Source organism: Salvelinus alpinus, chromosome 20 (assembly GCF_045679555.1).
Source record: "Salvelinus alpinus chromosome 20, SLU_Salpinus.1, whole genome shotgun sequence".
Lineage (NCBI taxonomy): Eukaryota > Metazoa > Chordata > Actinopteri > Salmoniformes > Salmonidae > Salvelinus > Salvelinus alpinus.
Window position 1 is genome coordinate 12,973,754 of NC_092105.1, and position 6,379 is coordinate 12,980,132.

Consider the following 6,379-nt stretch of genomic DNA (forward strand, 5'->3'; position numbering starts at 1 on the left):
TATTCTGGTGTGAAAGACAGGGTGTGATTGGTGTTCCTGGTATTCTGGTGTGAAAGACAGGGTGTGATTGGTGTTCCTGGTATTCTGGTGTGAAAGACAGGGTGTGATTGGTGCTCCTGATATTCTGGTGTGAAAGACAGGGTGTGATTGGTGTTCCTGATATTCTGGTGTGAAAGACAGGGTGTGATTGGTGTTCCTGGTATTCTGGTGTGAAAGACAGGGTGTGATTGGTGTTCCTGGTATCTGGTGTGAAAGACAGGGTGTGATTGGTGTTCCTGGTATTCTGGTGTGAAAGACAGGGTGTGATTGGTGTTCCTGGTATCTGGTGTGAAAGACAGGGTGTGATTGGTGTTCCTGGTATCTGGTGTGAAAGACAGGGTGTGATTGGTGTTCCTGATATTCTGGTGTGAAAGACAGGGTGTGATTGGTGTTCCTGGTATCTGGTGTGAAATACAGGGTGTGATTGGTGTTCCTGGTATCTGGTGTGAAATACAGGGTGTGATTGGTGTTCCTGATATTCTGGTGTGAAAGACAGGGTGTGATTGGTGTTCCTGGTATTCTGGTGTGAAAGACAGGGTGTGATTGGTGCTCCTGGTATTCTGGTGTGAAAGACAGGGTGTGATTGGTGCTCCTGGTATTCTGGTGTGAAATACAGGGTGTGATTGGTGTTCCTGGTATTCTGGTGTGAAAGACAGGGTGTGATTGGTGCTCCTGATATTCTGGTGTGAAAGACAGGGTGTGATTGGTGTTCCTGGTATTCTGGTGTGAAAGACAGGGTGTGATTGGTGCTCCTGGTATTCTGGTGTGAAAGACAGGGTGTGATTGGTGCTCCTGGTATTCTGGTGTGAAAGACAGGGTGTGATTGGTGCTCCTGGTATTCTGGTGTGAAAGACAGGGTGTGATTGGTGTTCCTGGTATTTTTATTTTGCTTCCAGGTAAGATTTCCTTTTGCTCATTGCTAATTAACTAAACTCTAATGATCTATTTGTATCATGAATTTTAATAGAACGTTTATTTTACATATCACATACAAATCAGTGTCATAGCATTGAGAGTAAACGTTTTTGGAACGTCAATGCACTACTGTATCATAAAAAAACAAGGACTTCTCTTTATTAGGCTACTGTACATATTGTCGATTAGTTTGAATTGAGAAAGTCACTGCATGAGCGGCAGCAGTAAATATATCAGGTCTCAGAATGTGAAGACAGGCTAATTTGCTCGGCCACTTGGGCATCAACAGCGTTGGAGAGCTGTGACAATGTCTGGGAGCCTCGCTTCTCCCCCTTAGGCAAACGGAAATGCAGATTAGAATAGTTATGGACACCATTACCAGTACAGCTGACAGGATAGACAGATCTGTCTGCTCCAGACTCAGGTACCCAGCTGACATCCAGCTTGTTGTCCAGACTGAGGTGGGAGGCAGTGCAGGTGTAGTTGTATCTCTCTCTCAGTTCCTCTGTACTGACCTCCAGACTCTTCCTCAGCTGGTACGTGCCGTCTCCATTGGGCAGCAGTTGCCCCCCACTCAAAGCCTGTTCTGCTATTGGCTGACTGTCTCTCAGCAGGGTCAGGTTGATGTGGCGGGGATAGAAACCAAACGCCAGACAGCTCACCTGCTGGACCGCTCCAGACATGGCTTTCTGTATGAGCCTGACTCTGGGACACACTTTATGCATTATACATTTCTTCTCTTTCTCCAGGAACGTTTTTATCAATGGTTATGTCTGAAAATCCTGTAGTATAGCCAATAGTCTACTGTATATGGGCTGTACTACAAGAAAGTCCTAATTATCTTGATGTTGCTGATAGTTTTGGCATTTTGGGAAACGACATTTGACGCTGTCGTTTCCCTTCCTATAGGGTGCTGTTATTTATGTTATGAATATTGATCCTAGTAGCAGATTTATAATTAAATCTGATATACACCAGAGAATAAAATGTCAATCTTACCTGCGTTTACCATGGTGTAAAATGAAACAACTAACAAAAAGACATAGTTTGCCCATGGTTTTGAAAGTGCTCACTACTTTTTCAGTACCCTCGCTTCAAAGCTCTCAAATAAGAGCTTGCACACTTTCACTTTCTTGGTGAACAGCCTGTGATGACCTTTGAACTGTCTGCAATGTAAACAGTCTCTCAAACACAGCAAAGGATTTTAAAGATAAATAGATGTTTTATTGCAGATAGAAAGGTTTTCTTTCTGCTGGTTACGGCACGTAGTGTGCCAAGCTCAAATCAGGATGCTGTCTCATTTAGCAAAAACTCTCCTGTCTCAGCCAAGATGGTGCCGACAGACGCGGTCGCCCTGTTGCTAGCTACTAGCCAACTTTGCATTATTTTATATCAAATCAAATTGTATTTGTCACATGCGCCGAACACAACAGATGTAGCCCTTACAATGAAATTGTCACGTTCCTGACCTGTTTTATGTTATTTTTGTATGTGTTTAGTTGGTCAGGGCGTGAGTTGGGGTGGGCATTCTATGTTTTGTGTTTCTATGTTTAGGTCACTTGTAATTAGCCTTATATGGTTCTCAATCAGGGACAGGTGTTTGACGTTTTCCTCTGATTGAGAACCATATATAGGTTGGCTGTTCACACTGTTTGTTTGTGGGTGATTGTCTTCCGTGTCTGTGTATGTTGCACCACACGGGACTGTTTCGGTTTGTTAGTTCGTTTGATGTAGTCTGTTCCTGTTCGTGAGTTCTTCGTGTCTTTATGTAAGTTCCATGTTCAGGTTTCGTCTACGTCGTTTTCTTATTTTGTAGTTTGTTGAAGTGTTTTCGGTTTTCGTCTGTACTTTAATAAACTTAATTATGTATTCACAACCCGCTGCATTTTGGTCCTCCGATCCTTCTCTCCTCTCCTCGTCCGAGGAGGAGGAAGATCTAGACACCCGTTACAGAAATGCTTACTTACAAGCACTTAACCAACAATGCAGTTAAGAAAAAAAAAGTTAATAAAATATTTACAAAATAAACTCAAGTAAAAAAAAAAAAAGTACACAAGAAAATATCAATAACGAGGCTATATACTGAATAATCCTGAATTTAAAATAGATTAAATTGAGATTGTGTCACTGGCCTACACTACTGGCCCACAATACCCCATAATGTCAATGTGGAGTAATGTTTTCAGACATTTAAACAAATTAATTAAAAATGAAAAGCTGACATGTCTTGAGTCAATAAGTGTTCAGCCCCTTTGTTATGACAAGCATAAAGAACTTCAGGAGTAAAAAATGTGCTTAACAAGTCACATAATATGTAGCATGGACTCACTCTGGGTGTATTAACAGTGTTTAACATGATTTTTTAATGACTACTTCATCTCTGTACCCCAACACATACAATTATGTGTAAGGTCCCTCAGTCTAGCAGTGAATTTCAATATCTCTTTCAGCATTGTGAAGTTATTAAGTACAGTTTGGATGGTGTATCAATACACCCAGTCACTACAAAGATACAGGCGTCCTTCCTAACTCAGTTGCCGGAGAAGAAGGAAATTGCTCAGGGATTTCACCATGAGGCCAATGGTGACTTTTAAACAGTTACAGAGTTTAATGGCTGTGATAGTAGAAAACTGAGGATGGATCAACAGCATTGTAGTTACTTCACAATGCTAGCTTAATTGACAGAGTGAAAAGAAGGAAGCCTGTACAGAATAAACATATTCCAAAACATGCATCTTGTTTGCAACAAGGCACTAAAGTAATACTGCAACAAATGTGGCAAATGAATTAACTTTATGTACTGAATACAAAGCACTATGTTTGGGGCAAATCCAACACATCACTGAGTACTGCTCTTCATATATTCAAGCATGGTGGTGGCTGCATCATACTATGGGTATGCTTGTCATCGGGAAGGACTAGGGAGTTAAAAAAAATAAAACAGAATAGAGCTAAGCACAGGCAAAATCCTGGAGGAAATCCTGCTATAGTTTGCTTTCCAACAGACACTGGGAGAAAAATTCACCTTTCAGCAGGACAATACCTTAAACACAAGGCCAAATATACACTGGAGTTGCTTGCCAAGACGACATTGAATGTTGCTGAGTGCCTAGTTACAGCTTTAACTTAAATCAATTTGAAAATCTATGGCACGACATACAAATAGCTGTATACAATGATAAAAAATTATCTTGACAAAGCTTGAAGAATCATTAAAAGAATAACTGGCAAAGATTGTACAATCCTGGTGTCCTTGAGTTCTTTAGTACCGGGTCGAATCCCTCTTTGCCTCCATAATAGCATGAATTATTCGGGGCATTCTAGAAGGTGCCTGAAACGTTTCATGGCATCAAGCAGTTGCTGCAGATTGGACGGTGGTGTATTCATGCTGTGAACAGCATGTTCCATCTCATCCCATAGATGCTCTATTGGGTTGAGGTCTGGGGACTGACCAGGTCACTCAAGTAAACTGAACTCACTGTCATGGTCCTACATGACTCAATATGTGTTATTTCATAGTTTTGATGTCTTCACTATTATTCTGCAATGTATAAAATAGTACAATAAAGAAAAACCCTTGAATGAGTAGGTGTGTCCAAACTTTTGACTGGTACTGTGAGCCCCCAATATTACAATTTGAACCAAATACTTTCCCTCATTCAATGAACCAGGAATGAAATGGCTAAAGTGGGCGACTTCAAAGAAAGGTAGCTAACTAAGACATTTCTATCTATTTGTAAGGCTAAAATATTAAATTTTCAGATCTTGACAGCATAGCAGTTACTTGTCAATTAGCCTATTCAAAAAAAAAAAAAAATGTACGTTGTCAGAAGTACGTTACATAGCCAGTATTGAATGACCAAAAATATAATTGGGCAAAAAAATCACTAACTAGCAATGAATATCAACAAATGTGCACATGCGGGCTTGCTTTGATCTCAAAAACGTATCTGATTGATAGACGGCATCGTGCCCGGCAATGCAAGCCTAGAATAAGTCTACTGCGATGCTCTCTGCAGAGATTGGGAAGACAGATGCATCTTATCCAAAGGACACGCTAATGTCATTCTAATTGGAGTAGCCTAATAGTTTGATATTGTGATTTTTGCCTGATTTTGTCTCACAATGAAATCTATAATCTCCTTGTCCGACAATTAGTTTTACTTGCCCCCGGACAAGTGTTAATGTTGAGTCCTGCTGTATGTGATAATCCACCCAAAGAGGGAAAACACAGCAGTGCAACGGACGGAGGAGTGTACTTAAAAACAGCGGGTGGCCATCCTATTGCCTTTGACCACCGAATATTGGCCGTCAATTTCACGTTAATTTCCTGTCGATTCTACATGTTAAATTTTCGCCGTTCGTTGACACCCAGCAGGTAACCGCTGACACGCCACGGCCACACACTGCTTTAAGACATTTGTCTTGCTGGTGTGTTTCCGCTCGGCGTCCCCTGTGTTTTGTGTTGTTTATGAGGAGGAGTTGGAGACGCTGACCAAGTCCAACACAGACAGCGAATCATAGGAGGAGGCTCTCTAGCCACCCATTATGACATCATAATGGCTCAACCCTGTGATGTCATGAGAAATCCACTTTGCACTGTTGGCCACTACATGTATTTATCCCTCAAACATAAACATGCAGCAGTAGGGAATGCTAGCCTTACCGTTATTCTTTACCCACACAGACCATACAGTAACCTCACACAGACCCTACAGTAACCTCACACAGACCATACAGTAACCTCACACAGACCATACAGTAACCTCACACAGACCCTACAGTAACCTCACACAGACCCTACAGTAACCTCACACAGACCCTACAGTAACCTCACACAGACCCTACAGTAACCTCACACAGACCCTACAGTAACCTCACACAGACCATACAGTAACCTCACACAGACCATACAGTAACCTCACACAGACCCTACAGTAACCTCACACAGACCATACAGTAACCTCACACAGACCATACAGTAACCTCACACGGACCATACAGTCACCTCACACAGACCATACAGTAACCTCACACGGACCATACAGTAACCTCACACAGACCATACAGTAACCTCACACAGACCCTACAGTAACCTCACACAGACCCTACAGTAACCTCACACAGACCATACAGTAACCTCACACAGACCATACAGTAACCTCACACAGACCATACAGTAACCTCACACAGACCATACAGTAACCTCACACAGACCCTACAGTAACCTCACACAGACCCTACAGTAACCTCACACAGACCATACAGTAACCTCACACAGACCATACAGTAACCTCACACAGACCATACAGTAACCTCACACAGACCATACAGTAACCTCACACAGACCCTACAGTAACCTCACACAGACCCTACAGTAACCTCACACAGACCATACAGTAACCTCACACAGACCATACAGTAA